Source organism: Manacus candei, unplaced genomic scaffold (genome assembly GCF_025592945.1).
Source record: "Manacus candei isolate 608988 ecotype Guabito, Panama unplaced genomic scaffold, ASM2559294v1 h1tg000033l, whole genome shotgun sequence".
Classification (NCBI taxonomy): Eukaryota; Metazoa; Chordata; class Aves; order Passeriformes; family Pipridae; genus Manacus; species Manacus candei.
The window spans coordinates 5,707,479-5,723,875 of NW_026138081.1; positions in this window are offsets into that span (position 1 = coordinate 5,707,479).

Consider the following 16,397-nt stretch of genomic DNA (forward strand, 5'->3'; position numbering starts at 1 on the left):
CCTAAACCTCTTTTTGCAGTCCTTTCATAGAACCTGAACATAGAGGAAATAAAAAAAAAATTACAAAACGTATTGAAAGGTATTTCAAAACTGGTTCTAATTTTTAACTTTTCCATCAATTTTTAAAACTGTATGTTCAAAGTAGGATAAAATGCAATTTGCAAGCTAATCTTTACAGCTTGATAGCAGTGATTAGTAATTACAGGTGCTCCAGTCATCTTTGACTGTATGAATTTCCTTACAAATCAACTGTGGTTGGTTACTTTTTTTTTTCCAGAACACTAACATTTAATTCCCTTTTCTTATTTTACTTGCCATTCATGTCGGATGATTAGCCAGCAGATACAATAGCATGCTGCAATTCTCTGGGGCTATTATAGCATTCTAACAACTCTAAAAGGAGCCTTTTAGCTTCTAGAACAACACACCAAACACCACATCTGATGGCAGGTGCATCCAGAAGTGCCTTTTGATAAATTCAAGACTATGACCACCATAGGTACCACCATGCCAGCCTTAGCTAGTTCATTTTTTACTAGTTTTAACCTTTCACTCGAAAACCCCTGTTAATTTTAGAGTGAGCTATCCATCTACGACTAAGTAAAGATGGTAGCTCTCTAACTCCCCAGAAGTACCTCGTCCCTCATTTGGTTAGATACAGAGACTGGGAAGTTCACTCCCTCAGAACAACAAGAGGGTATGGTGTTAAGGTTAGACCTTTGCCTTGATTCATTGGATCTCTGAATATGGATAGCTTTTTAAGGCTTTACAAGGCTTAGTGATGGGTTTTGTTTAACCCAATATATTCTGTAAGACATACTCGGAGGGCTCTAACAGTCCCCTTCACGTAATCTGTTTCAGCAAACAGGCTGTGCCAAACCATTAGACATGTGTACACTGCTCAAGCAACTCTTTCAGTCAAGCCAAAACCCACCATGGTGCCTTCTCAAACAAAACTCTTCACATCTAAAAGGATATTCAAACAGTGAAAGAAAGTCTGCTAATAAAGATGAAAATCTAGCAGGATTTGGAGATGAAACTCAATAGATTTTTTTTTTCCCCTCGCATTACTCCCACCCTCAAATTATCATAAGCCTTCTGTGCTACAAATGGCATAATATGGCTACCAATGTTTTTGAATACTGTTATAATGTAAGCTGAAATCCATATCAAGAAAACCAATAGCAGCATCCCATCCCACCTACATTCGCTGAGCTTAGTTTGTGGTCTTACTGGGCAATGACAAATAAGCCCACTGCACAAAGGCAGACTGTGGCAGCGCATGTTTTCCATTTTCTGCCTATTTTTGTTGTCATCATGAGAACAGCCCCATGTTTAGTCACCATTTGCAGATTTTCACAAAGGATGTATCTGCTAATCTTTTTCAAGTCTAAATGAAGGGAGATTCTGTTTAACTGTGCCAAAGCAAAAAGCTGTGTTTGTTTCTACAGAGCTACTGGAACCTAAAGCTTCAGATTAAATACATTTGTTATTTAAGAAGGCAGAAGCTGTCACAGATGTCTTGGAAGTGTATTGGTCAGAAATTAATTACTTTAATATTTTTTACTCGTCTTATATTTATTAAAAATTCTATAACACAGAATTCAGATCGTCATCTGAACAGCAAGCAAAAAAATGTGAATCCAACTACCTACAGGGTAAGAAGAAAACAATTCTGTCTTGCAACAGTGATGGAGAAGGTTCAGCTCTCTTCAGAGAGGCTGGGAGAGGCACAAATGCCTATTGCAAAGTTAGTGGAATTCAGGGATGTAAGGACATGCTTCTTACCCTTCACTAACCTACTTCATCCAACCAGATTTTGGGATGCCGCTCCCACCCTGCATCCTTGCTAATGTCTCAATCTCTTCCTCCAGTTCCAGGACAATGGCTCCCCAAATGTCATGGGTTGAGGTGGCTGGATTTTTGGTAGCAGGGGGACTACATAGAGTGGCTTCAGTTAGAAGCTGGTAGAAGTTTCCCCCCCAGGGAAGCCAATGATAGCTGGCCACAGGAGGGACTTCCTGCTGCTGGCCAAGGGAGAGCCAATAATTGCACCTCTGTGATAACAGATTTAAGAACAAGTTTGTTGTGCAGAATTTTCCAGCCAGGAGAGAGATGACTGAAGCTCCCACATGGCCCTGCTACCTCCCCCACCGTGGGGAGGGGAGGGTGGGCAGCAGCAGCCCAGCCCGGGGCCTCTCGGCACCCACCCCGGAGCCGAGCTGCCTGTGCTGCTCTTGGCAGTGCCAGCTGGGCTGGGGCGGCCTGCCACAGTGCAGCCGAGCCCACGCTGGAGCAGATGGATGCATGGAAGAAGGCTGTTACCCCCTGTGGAAGGCCCAGGATGGAGTGGAGTCCTTCAAGAGACTTGTAGCCCGTAGAGGGGAAAATCCATGCCGGAGCAGGTTATTCCCAGGTAGGACTCATGGCCCTGTGGGGGATCCACATTGGTACAGCTCACTCTATGATGGACTGCATCCTATGAAGGACCATCAGGGTGCAGAGAGCCCCCCCTGCACCCCATAGAGAAGCGACCCTCGGGACAGTAGATATGGAAGAACTACTGCCTGAGGGGTGGACCCACGTTGGAGAGGTCCATCAAGGACTGTTACCCGTGGGAAGGACCCCACAGAACAGGGGAAGGACTCAGAGCTGTGGACCCCCCTATAACCCATGGTGAGGACCGTGGTGAAGCAGGCTGTCCCCCTGCAGCCCATGGAAGAGTGACCTACGGGACAGCAGATTTGGAAGACCTATTGCCTGAGGGGTAGACTTGTCTCCCTGCACTGCTGTGGGGGGAGGAGGGAGAACATGGAAGGAAGGAGGGGTGGGTGGAAAGTGTGTTTAAGACTGTTTTATTTCTCACTCTTTAGATCTTATCCTGTTGGTAATAAATTTTAGTATTAACCCCACGTTGAGTCTGTTTTGCCTGTGTGACCTCTCCCAGCTCAGAGTAACTTTAGTAGGTGCCTAGAATCTGGCCAAGGTCAACTCACAACACCATGAAACAAAGCCAAATGGCTGTCCTGCAGTAGCCACTCTCCAAATCCAAGCACACCAATTTCCTGTCACCCAGTAAAGAATAAGGGAAGAAATAGGAATGGGAAAGCAAAGGCCCTGGCTCCCCAAGGCAGGCATGGGCAGGATAGGCAGCAGAGCCTCAGTTCCCCTTTCCCAGGGCCATTTTTCTCCTCAGCAGTCTGCCCTGTGACCCACCCAAGGACAGAAGTCAATTCTGCATGACTTCTTCAGATAGCAGAGATGCTAATATCAGTATTCCAGTAGAACTTCATTTGCTGCCTTCATTACCCCATATACTTTTAACTCGTGAATGCTATGAAATGTCACGAAGCACTAGTGGTATGTCACTAACCACTCCAACTTCACCACAGAGATGGCAAGTCCTGACAGGACTACTATCAATAGTCTCTGAATCATTTTGAGATGAATCAGACTGCTAAAAAATCTAATAGTCATGCAGCAGCTTTCTGCTTCCTTATCAAGCTCAAACCTTACAAATTATGAGTAATACTTGTATTGAACAAGGAACTAACATTTTGAAGGAAAATAATCTCTAATTCTCTCTGGGTTTTTTTTTCCCTTACTGGCTAATATCAGGGCAACGACTTTCAGACTGCTGATTAAAGTCTCCTGATGAGATTGAATTATCATACCTTTAAATGAAGGGGGGGAAAGATCATTATATGTATGCTTTCCAAGTAGTTTTTATCTTTCTAAATATTCATACCATACTCCCAGCTATCCAAAGGATGAGGAGGCTAGGTGGCACTGCAGGCTAATGGACTAGCTTATTATTATAGGAATTAATTAAGTGAATTTTGTAATCTTCTCAACAAGCTCCATAGCTAACATATATTTCTTTAACCCTCAATCACTGAAAAATTCAAAGGCAATGGGTCTAAGTACATAATTTTGCAAGGTCAATCCTGGAATGAAAAGCCAATGGGAGCAAATCCACTGTTCATCCTCACAACTTCGCTGGAAATAATGAAATAAATATATAAAAATCTCAGTGTTGCTTCAGACCTTTATCAGAGTTTGCCTGTTCTGCCAGTTCCTCACATAGGTATCATGAACACTAAAGTACACACATTCCCACCTATGGCCACAACCAAGCCTAACAGAAACAATGATATTTGCTTCTTTCTGATTAAAAAATACCTTAATAAAAACTTTAAATAAACTTAAAATTATTAAATAATAGAGCATTATTCTTCCTGTGTTGCCTACTTTGCCTAAACAGTATGCCACTATCAGAGGACTATTCGTGTTCCTATTTGGAAAAAACTGTTATATGAGCAAAGATGTTATGCATGTATGGTCCTGCTGGATCACAAAAATATACACAAGGTCCTATTTCCACCAACAAAGGGAAAATCCAGAGTAGGCTTGATCCTCCCAGTGAACTCTGTGTCTTGCTCTGTCAGGTCATTTCCAACACCTCTCTCAGTCTCACACTCTCCATGCACACATCCACATGTGCATCTTTGGTTCTCTGCATTTTCAAACTCCCCCAGACCATGTGTTAGTCTTGCTCAGGCCCCATCCTAGAGTCTATTCCTGTTCACTCCCACTGTCTCTGATTATTTTATTCCACAAAGATTCTATTTCTACATGTCTTGAAAAAATACAGTGAGGCTGCCTTGCCCTTATTTGCATCTTTGTAACAGCAGTAATCACAGTCACCTTCTGTAACAACAACTCTCACCTATAAAATAACAGCAAGGAAGGATCTCCAGATCTGAATTAGGGTGAAAATGTCAGTTTGAAGGACAGGCATTTCCAAAATAAAAGCTGCTACATGATTATTACATAGAAAATGGCTTCATATTGAAAAGCAAAAAACACCCTTAGCAGTATTCTAACAGAGGCAGGGTAAGTATAAGACACAGCACTTGAGGACAACAATAGACTGAGATAGAAAAAAATCTTCCAGCTTCTCAAATTTGACACTTCTATAGTGTAATTCTTATTCTCTGTTTTATGACTTCCATTTTTATTGTCATGTGTTAAATCTAACATTATGACATGCCTTACAATGATATGAGGACTGTACAAGTCTCCAACAGACCTTGTCTAAAGAACCTGGGGACTTAAATTACACCATCTGCTCTTTCATCTGCTTCAATAGGATAATGCCATGATCCTTAAAGCACATCACACCTGCTATCTTGATTTCATATGCACTTTTGTTGCAGTGACACCAGCACTCAAGAATATATAGCAAAAACTTAGAATCATTGCACTTAAGAGACAAAAAGGTTGTCCTTAGGCTAAGGCTCCAAAGATACCAATTATACCCAGACTGCACTCGTGTACTTCATATGTTTTACTGGAGCAGAAGGGTACTAATCTGGCTCTCAGCCCTCTCCCTTTCTCCTACCAGAGGGCTGTGAATTCCCAGACCAGCACCTCTCTTCCTTTTTAACTCCTAATCTCACCCACCAGATGTCAGGGATGGCAGAAAAAAGTGACAGTGCTGTGGCAGGTAAAAGGTAACGAACAAAACCCCTTCATGTACAGAATTTGCTGAGCAGGAGACAGGCTGATGTGGCTCCCACAGGGTCTGTAAGAGAGTCTTAAGTTAAAAGTGTGCAAGAAGAAACAGCCTCTACATATCACCCCTACCCCCAACCAGCACCACTGCCCTTTCTCATCAAGAGGACAAGACAGTATCTTATGTTTTGTGGTCTTATCCATTTTCCTCCCAGGTTCCTCTTGCCATAGAAGATGTCTTTGAGCCCAAGAGGAAATACTGGCCAGGGAGCTCATGCTGACATGATGATTTCAGCATCTCCTCTGCAAGGCCAGAGGGCCCTCTGCTTCTGTAACCCTAAAACAGTCAGAAGAGGGAGGTGATTTACACAGAAGCTGATGGGAAAAGGGGAAGAAGAGGGGAAAAAGAGGGAGGCAGCAGCTATAAACTGATCCTTTTTCAACCCATCCTATCAGAGTCTTGGCACACATCTGTGTGGTTTTCAGAGGCAAGAGTTCAGTGCATTATTATTCGCGCTTTGCTAAAATCTCCCTATGCTCACTCCCCTGAGTCTCTCCCCAGAAAATGGAGAAGGGAATTAGCTTCTTTTGGTAAATCCCACTGAAACTGAATGGGAAAACGATGTTTCCTGGAAAAAGAAAAACAAACAAACATGCAAAAACCCCCAAACAATTAGCTTTTTGAATAAAAAGACAGTTTTATTAAAAACACATTGCAGTAGAACCACCTCTGTCAATATAAAGAAAGAAAGTGCTTGCAAAATGGAATCCCAGTAGGAGCTCAACCTTTCTCCTTACCCAGCTTAAAAGCATCCCAGCCTCATCAAACATCAAGACCGCAATGAATTAATCCTTAGAAATTTAAGCAGTGCAACTCCACCTTTAGCCACCAAGTCACCCACTCAGGGAGATATCGTGCTAATAAATGCAAGGGTGTTGGCTGTATTTTGTATTCTGGGCATACTCCAGAGGGGTTCTTGAAATCTTGGTATGCTGATGGAATTCATTTGCAGCTGTTACTGAGATCCTAAATGGAATCAGATACGCGTCAGGTGTTGAAGTGCATTGCTTCTGAAATCTCTCTGCTAATCACATCCCTTGTACCTAGTATAAGAAGAGAAGCTCAGATACCAGATCCAAAAAAATGTTGGTTTAAATTAAATTTCATAAAATCTGTTTAGTGGTATCCCCTGTGTCTGCTGCTCAGTTAAACTCATTCAACCCAGCTTATTCTCATCCCAGCAGCCGAGGGATGGTCAACAATATACTTTGTATCAGTTCAGCTAAATTTCTGCCCAAGATACAGCTGTAACAACTCAGAACATCTGAATTTTCCATCTATGAAACTCACTGCTAGCAGAAAGGAAACTATCACATATGAGGTCATTTTAGACATGCACAGGGTATGTAACAACACAGAAATAAGCCTGCCTTCCATTCCAATGAAGTTTTCATCAGGGCTACATCCCCATCTCCCTTGTATTTAATCCACTAATCATCACTGGTCAAAGATGAGCTTACCTCCCTGCAAGAGGGGATCAGTCGTTTCTGTAGGAACTAAAGAATCATAACTGAATGTAATCTGAACAGTCCCCTGTGAACTGCCCTGTGTTGTGTCATCACAGCTCTAGAATCTCTGAGCGAGGCAGCATCCAGAAAGAAGAAAGTAGGATAGGTCAAAACCACCACCCAGCAGAGTGCCTGAGTTTACAGAGATTGGCTCAGGACCACAACTTCATTGTGGCACACAACAGCAGAGGAGTGGCAATGAGTGGCTGTAATTAGAGCAGATAGGCAAGAGGTAAGGATCTAGGAGAAAGAGAATTTGAAGCTACAGGAATCAAGATGAAAGCATCAGAGGCATGTTTCACATGTGCACTATGGTGTCTCCAACCACTCAGGACTGTTAGGGACACATCTTTGTACAGGTGCTTGCCACACCTTGAAGCTCCACTTTTCCTTCTTGTGTGTTTGACTGGAACAGTTACAGAGTCAAAATACTTTGGTAGTCTCATCTTTAGATATACTCAACAAGGGTCATACCCTATCCAATGTCTGACTTGCTCAGGACAAGCTCTCATTCATACCAACCCCGTCCTTCCATCATGCTGGCCCAAAGCATAATTTGTCACCAAGAGCAGAGTACATGGCCACAAATGTTTTGCCTTATGGCAGCTCAGTTCTAACCCAGGTCACACTGTGCCTCCAAGCCACAGAGGTGACAGATGTGTTCTGCTTATTACTTACTAGAAGAATGCCAAAGAGAAAGGATTCACTGATCATACCCTCTTCCTTTTCCACTATCAAAGAAAATGCTATTTACCTAAATGAGGAGGTATTCAGTCACACAGGACAGCTACAAGATGGGTGCTCAAAGAACGGATACGCTCAATTGAGCAATGTAGCACATGTATAAAACAGAAGCCTATTTCCTGAATAAGCAAAATATCTTGTTCTGACACATGGTGTCTTTGACATTTACCTTCAGTCATGAGGAGACTTACAATTCACAAGTGCCACCACCATGTATAATTCATCAGCTGTCTCCACAAGACTGAAAAATAAATCAGATCAAAACCACCATCAATTTTATAGATGCTTATTAATATGTTATATAATGTGCCAAATTTGTTTTGCAAATTTGTTTTACAAATTTGTAGTTGAAGAATTTTTTTTTTTTAGTATTTTCCTTAATTTGTTTTTCAAGGCACTTTGCCATAAAATTAATTACACTTTTGTGGGAAGATGGCTGGGGGTAAAAAGTAGAGGAAACTGAGAAGTTATATTCACATCCTAACAGAAGTTATAACAGTATGGAAATTACAGGGTAAAATGCAGCTGCTACTCCCTGGATGGAACATGGTTGGCAGCTCCATGATGATTCCCCATAAAACAGTAAGCACCTGCTAAGGGGGACGGAACAGAGGGTGGAGCGGAGTGGAGACACCACGGCCAGGATCTGTGGAAACCCTTGCAGGGAGAGGAACTCGGTGGTACTTTTTCAGATAAAACTGCATAGCACCTGTCAGCCAAGGGAGATAGGAGAAGATGTCCTGCTGCTGAGCCAACAACTGTAGCAATCTGAAATTTGGATATCAGCAGAAAAGGAACTTATGGGATTGTGTGGCAAGCAGTGGACAGCAGGGGCTGGGAGAGACTCCTTGCTCTGAGGAGCTTCATCACAAGACTTATTGATATTTGGCTATGTTGATTGGCCTGTCTCCTGCAGCAAGATATGGAAAGACTTTGTGATGATGTTATCAGACCATGCTGAAACCCCTTTGCTCTCTTCCTCCCCACGTAATCGTGGTTACGGGAAATGTTAACCATCTTCCTCTCACATGTAATCCTGGATATGGGAAGTGTTAATCAATTGTGTAATCCCCTAGTTAGCATAACCCATCCCCTGGTTAACATAACCCATCCTTCTCATTAACATGTCCTGCCCCCGAGACCCTTAAATTGCATTTCGCATGTTCAATAAAGATTCCGGTTTTCACCCCCAAAATTGGGATCGTGTAGTTTTGGACATTACAAACGACTGTGGCAAAATCTCTCTCCTGGGATGAACTTGGTTCATTAAAGCCTAATTGTGATATTAATGCACACTCAACCTCAAAGTACCCACCTCCAAGGCATGACCACCCCCCACCACTGGGCATGCGCTCTGTATTTTTTTGACTGTCTCTTTAAAAGCAAAACAAGAGAATCCTACACCAGTCAGCAACAAAGTAGTATAAAAGTAAGTCAAGAATGTGGGAAAAGTAAGGGAAGACTCCATCGTAACTGTTGGGATCAGTCGATGAGTTGAATCTGTCTCCTCCCCCCTAGGGACGCCTACTGGGTAAGAGCCATACTCTGTGCATGCTCAATACTTTTACTGGGATCAGAGTTTGTCTAAATATTGCTTTAAAATGTTTTTGCAGCCAGATACTATCACTGTCAATCCTCAAACCTTAACCTGTCCCTATTTTGTATTAACAAAGCATGTTATTCTGTAAACTGTTAGTGGCAGTCCTTCCCAGTTGCTAGCATTTGCTGGCAGAGGGTAATACACTCGAATAAAGTGCGAATACCAGCTGAAGGGTCTCCCTTATGTTGTTGGCGTAGTTGCCTGAAAAGGGCAGTGGAATCACCTCCAATCCATCAGGACTGTTCAGTGAAGGGCTCCCATAACAGGATGCTGACAGATTGGTCAGGCACAAGGGTCTCAGCTTTCCTGGGGCACTGACAGACAAATCAAACGCTAAGGGTTGAGGACATCCCCCCTTTCATGTGACTACCTTAAAAGGGTTTTCCTGCTCAGAATTCATGTTGTTTGCTTTGCTTTCTAAACAATGTCTCTCTCCCAATATATTGAAACCATGAAGAAAATCCTCACCAAATTCAGAAGCAAAATCAGACCCAAAAGATTCAGAGAGTAGATCAGATTTCAGTGCTAAGAAACAGGGGCAATTTCACAGGTTTGGGAATTGTGCCATAGTGGAAAGAGGAAGTGTCCTACCACACTCAGAGAGCAAGACAAGGTGTAGGGAAAGAAGGAAGAGCCCATGTGCCAGTACAACATGGATGATGAGGTGCAGTCCAATTCTGCAAAGTGCTGAGGGCCTCTCGGACAGTGATGAGAACTTCCTGTGGTGCCAAGTCTCTGGTCACTGAAGCCTAAATGTTCCTGTAATATAATGCTCTTAAAAAGGAATTGCCAATGATTCATCCTAGAAAAAAAAAGAAAGAATACCCCTACTCTCCCTGCTATTGGGCTTCTTGAAGTTTTCAGCATATGCCCACTGGCTGATGCCCACTTAGCCTAGCTGAACTCACCATACTGTTTATAGACAGTAGCAAAGTCTGGATGAAAAGGCCCTGGGCAACAGCCCCTGTCATGCAACAAGGACTACATCACTGCACATGCTGCTACACACAAGAGATCCCTGTTCTGCCTCTAATGATCCCCAAACTGCAAATCTACTTCCCATGAGGCTTTGATTGCCAGGCTCTATGTGAGCAGCACTTTCTAGACGAGTTTGTAAAGGCTGTAATTCCTTTTCATGTCCTGAAAAGCTGGAGCACAGTGAAAGCTTGCTCTGAGCCCCGCAGAAAATTTATTCAGTACATTTTCACTGGCATGTGGTTCCAGAGAGCCCCAGGCTCTGCTTCCTCTGCCCTTCCAACCCCAGAGTGCTGTAATGGCTCCAATTCCTTCTGCTTTGCTTCTAGATGGTTGGATACTAAGACCCAGGGCCCCGGGTGTTATCAGCATTGCATGACCATTCCATTGTAGGGGAGGGAGGAATAAGAGATCCCAGGAGCAGAAGCTAGAAGGGGCCAAAGTAAAGCTTTTAGCATCTCAGTGCAAGAGGCAGCAGCTGCAGTATTCTGGGATGTCCCAGCACTAAAAATAGTTATGACTGTAGAAGAGCTGTTTTGTTGACATGTGCCACCATATAATTTGACACATGACGAGCTCACCATACTCACTAACAACACTTGTGTTATAGCTGCATCCTGGAAGGTATTTTAGGATTAAATCCAAAGTCTGCCACCAAACACAGACATGGACACAGACTCTCATACTGTGCATATGTAAACATTGCCTTTTGAATAGTTCTCAAACAAATGGATTTTGTAGGTAGCTCATATACAGTACAGGCACGCAGAACTCTGGATATTTAAGCTGTACCTTTACAGGGAATGTTTACAAACGTAAAGCTGAGTGCATGAAAAAGGAGATGAAGTAGTTGGCAGCCAGAAGTGACAACCTTCAAATACTATCAGTCCTGGTTTAACTTCCATTAAAAATGGCAGAATAAAATGGCTCTCAGATCTGTGGTACTATGAGAAGGAACCACTTCCAGTGCAAGTATCTCCTAATAACCAGCATTAGTCTAAAGAGGAACTCAGATTATCAAACTCGTCTAGCTCTACTCTGCTTAATTAAAACACTGCTAGTAATTAGGGAACCCCACTAGCTTTCCTCCTGTCTACCTCCTGATGCTTCCACTCCTTGAAATTCAAATTGGTTTTGCAATCCAAATCACATTTTACCATTCTGTTCTGGAAAATAAATAAATAAAGAAGGCCATTTTAAAACCTTAAACTGTGTTTTCTGCATTTGTATGCATCACATTGTTCATCTTTGGTAGAAGGTTTAGCATGAGCAATATGTCACCTCATTAAATCCAGCTACCCTGCAAGCTGAAAATGCACTCTGTGCCACGTTAGCAATGCTACTGCAGTTCTACCACTGTGCTGCTGAATTCAGGAGAGACTCCAGCCTGTGTTTCTGCCCATTAGGAAGACTGTCAGCTGTTTATTTGCCTCTGACTTTCCTGTTGTCATAACTGTTGATGTTTGAAAGAGGGAAAGATAAAGACAAGGTACAGAAAGGGCATTTTGTGGATATAAGAAACTTATCTCCTGATATTCTTAAGTGATCTCCGATTCTGAACAACATGCAAGACTGGGAACAACCGGGAAAAGGAAAGGAGCTGTTAGAACACCACTAATTATGTAGTTCTCCACAGAAAAAAGACAACTACCTCTAAGGGATGTATATGTTACTCCCCCAATACTATAGGGTCACTATAGCTTTATTAATTTGTCCCAGAAAACAATGCACTACCTGTTGGGAGATCTTCCACTTGCTTCACTGCAATATTATTAGATCACACCTTCCTGAATCTGTCTCGGTACTGTTATCTGTAAAGGATTGGCTCTGACCACTATACAACTTCAGAGTTTGTGGGAATCACAAAAACCCAGTCAGTAACTCTTCAATGAGCTGAGCACTGATAGCTGCCCAGAAGAGTCCCTTAAAGAGAAACTCCTTCCAGACTGAGTCTTTTTGGTTGGCACTCTTCTGACCTGCAAAATACCAGCAAAAAGACTAGAGAGTTAATGCTGTTTTCCTTTGGCATCTCAACTAAAAATCATACTATCTCTTAAGATCAGATTCTGCTTTGCAGGTGTGGTGGGGGGAAACAGTTTTCCCCCTGAAGTTATAAAATGGTAAAACCCCAGGGGGTGGTGACCCTTGAGGTTTTACCCAATGAGCGCTTCCGCAAAATATAAACATATCACAAGCAGAACAGAAGAAAAGGTGGTTGTAGTTGTTGTTGAAGGAGTAGCCATGTTGTAAGGCCACGAGGAGAAAGGGCAGGAGCCCCTGGGGGGCTCTGGCCCCTCAGCCCCTGCTGAAAGCTAAAGAAGTTTTCTCCACTGTGAGTGAGCAGAGACAGAGCAGCAGCAGCGTCCAGAGATTGTGGCTAAGAGCCAAGAGATAATTGAAGAAGCAGCAACAAATATGCAGCCAAGGAAGACACAGAGCTGTCCGAGAGAAAGAGAGCCAGCAGCAGAGAGCAGACCTAAGCTCTACAGACAGAGTTTCTGGGGTAAGAACTAAACCAAAAGACCCCAAACTCCTTGGAGACCCCTCACTTCCTAGAAGGGAGGGGTGAAGTGCAGCATGCACTGCAGGAAAGAGCTAAAAAGCTCAGAGAAGGAATGCGGAGAGGGTGACCTTGGCCCCATCGCTGCTTGAGACAGAGCACAGAGCTCTGCAAAGGGGGCTGTTTTTCCCCTGAAGATAGAGACTGTCACAAAGACCCCCGTGCTTCGTGGTATGACCGAGGTGACGCGACCGTTGTCTGGGTGAACGCAGCCCACGGAAGAGAAGACCCTCGCTTGAAGACGAGTGGCCGAGGGGCTTGGATACCTCCTTGTGTGTATTGGCAGAGATCCAGCTACAGCTGCTGCATGAGAAGAAGAGAACCTGCTGCTTTAGAGACATTGCTGCTCTGAGAGTGAAAAGGGATCTTTTCCTTCTTCCCTCCTGGACTTTTGTTTGGAGGGGAAAAGAGATTTGATCCATTGTAAATACTTATGTCATGGTAGAGATAGTTAAGATTGTATATAATGTATTGTAGTATTTATTTGTACAGTCATTGTAATATATATTCCCTTTCCCCCATTCTGAGTCTCGTGTGGTGTCTGGAAAACCCAATCTCACATTGGGTTGAGATGTGGGAGGGGGTTTGGACTAGGGAATTGAATTTTTGAGGCTCTCAAACCATGACAGGAGAAGCATAGAAAACACTGTATTGATGTTCCAAAAAGGCAAAGGAAGTGATCTGGAGAACAGTAAGCAGAAGGAATCTCACCTTCCCTTCTGGTAAATTTGAGTGTGGAAAGAATAGGAAAAACTGACATTCATGGAGGAGTGAAGCAAATACGAGTCTCTACCCGGAGCTCACCTGCAGAAGGAGACTGGAGCTCTCTCTTCGGAACAATCTTTGCACTCAATGACACATCACCAGCCACATCAGCACTCTGAAGCCTATCTCCTTGTGTGGAAGGTTAGCTGACTTGAAGTTTGATAATGAAGATAAGAATCTATCATAATCAACATAATACATACTGAAACTAGTAGAAAACCTAGGACTTATTATTCAATATGGTATCTGAAAGAGTTTAGCAGTCTTCACTCCAAACATGAGCATACATCACTGTCCAAAACAAAGGCATTTCTGGGGTTGCCCAGGGATTCGACAAAAGGGGCTAAGGTGTACATTGCTTTTGGTAGAGGGCTGCACATACACAGCTGTAGCAGAGTGACAGTCAGGAGAAACACCACAGGAACCAGTACAAAGTAGAAGAAAGCAAAAAACCTGTCAGAACAAGCAGACCTGGCTTGGAGAACAATTCAAGGAGGGAGTTTTGGGGTGAGATCTGGGTAGCTCCTTGAATGAGAGAAGGAGAAAGCACAGACACTACCTGCTGTACTAGATGAGGACCATGAATAACTTTTTTTTTAGATTGGAAGGTAACATCAAAGATTCCTAATTGTATCATCACTTTCTTTAGTATAAACAATCCAAAGGGATCTGGACTGTGTGCAGCAAAGGATGAGGCCAAAATTTTGAACTTTCAAGCGACTAGATACACAGTAAAAACATGCAGCCTTATTAGGAACAGCAATTCTTCCAGAGCAGTGCACTGAGGAGTTGGTGACAAGAAAACTTTCAGAAATAGGTGGGAGAAAGGTCATATAGGTTTTGTTCACAACCCAGCAAAAAAGCAATATATTTCGGACATTGAAAAAAAATCACTAGAAGGCCATAAGAAAGTAAAGTTTTAGAGAATGGTTTCTAGTTTGATGATTTTAAAATAGATCAGCATTTTATAAGTAACAGAGACAACTATCTGTCAACCTCCTTCTCCTCCCACCTGCCCCCACTGCCAGGATAATCATGATGGGAACACTAGTTTAACTTTGCTTTTCTTTTTTCAATGCTAGATGTTGAACCTTTGTATCTTCTGCTGTTAAGCTCTGCATCAGCAACTGTTGCCCCTAGCAAGGGGCCGTCTACAATCTCACCTCTAAAATGTTAAATATCATGACTGTCAGAACCTATTTCAGTCAGTTGAAGCCTTTGAGAACACTTTAAAACACTTTGAGAACACTTTGAGAACACTTTAAAATCAAGGGCATGTTGGTTTTACGCAAAAATACGCCTGCATTCTGGGCAAGTAGAGCCTGCTTTGCAGAGAATCAGCACAGACACTTCCAAGGCATTGACCGAGGTACAAACCTTGTCCTTTAGCAATAACTGTTGAGTCCTTGGGGTTATCCAAACCTTACTACCTCTTCAGCCAATCTTTTGTAATCAAGGCCTTTCACACTCAGCCTACATCTCCATACTGTGCTGTTCACCTTGAACAACAGTACATGTTCTGAAGTCAGCATTTAAAACAGCACTTAGAGATGGCAGTAGTAAAGTGCTTTCCCTGAAGCAGTTTTTGACTAAGCGGGTTTTTTTTCCAGCTTCATATCACAGCTTCAGAACCATGTGTTCCCATTAATCTGATCAGTGCTCATATATCCTCTGTTTAGGATTTTTATAAGTATTCATGCAATACAAACAAATTCGGTTACAAAAATGGGACATACCAGTAGTTCAAGGAAAGATTAATTAAAGCTTGCCAAGCAGGGACAACTTGAATACAGAATGAAGAAGAGTTCTTCCTCCTCATCCCAGCATGTCTAAATGTTGACACAAGAACAAGTTCTGTTTCAACTTCTGAGCAAAATGCAGTGGAGTCCATAAACCACTGAGCTGGGTAATTTCAGTACAGATTCAAACACTCCCTTCTAATTACCATTAGAAGAAAATTAGGAGTTTGGTCAGATTCCTTGACCATATCCTTGACCTACATGGCACTTCATCAGCGGTTTATAGTTAACTGGCAAGCTGGGACCACAGCTAGGGAAAAAAAAAAATAAAGCAATTCAAGAAAAAGGACCCAAGACTGACATTACCCTGCAGAACTGTAATCTTCAAGTGCTGGCCTGACAGAAAAACTGGCTTTTTGTGGCAGTCCTGCTGCACTTCAGCCATGTGGCAGGTGACAACTCAGCTAGGAACTAGAAGGCCCACACAGCCACAGGGACTTGGATGAAGGGGCCAAGAGTTTTGTTCCTGCAGTGTGCTCCACTGATACCCACCCTGCTTCTGTGCTTTTTCTGGCCTTACTTTCCACCTGATGTATGCAGTCCCTTCCTATGCAACCCCGATATGGCAAAGCCAAGAATATGTGCATATTTCCCTTGTATAGGAGCACTTTACAGCCAAAGGTATTTGCTGTCAAGAGTGCGTGACCAGCATGCCTTTTTGTGCATCAGCTGACAGCAGTCTGTGAAGGAGCATAAGCAGAACTGCACAAAGTCTTCTCCACATTCACTAGAACCTCTTCTGAAGAGTATTATTTACCCAATGAAAGAAGAAAAACATCCATGGATTACTACCCCCCTTTAAAAATTAAATTTCTGAACCATATTCCCAAACTTCGTACTAACTTGCTATATTTAAAAAGAAGGAAGT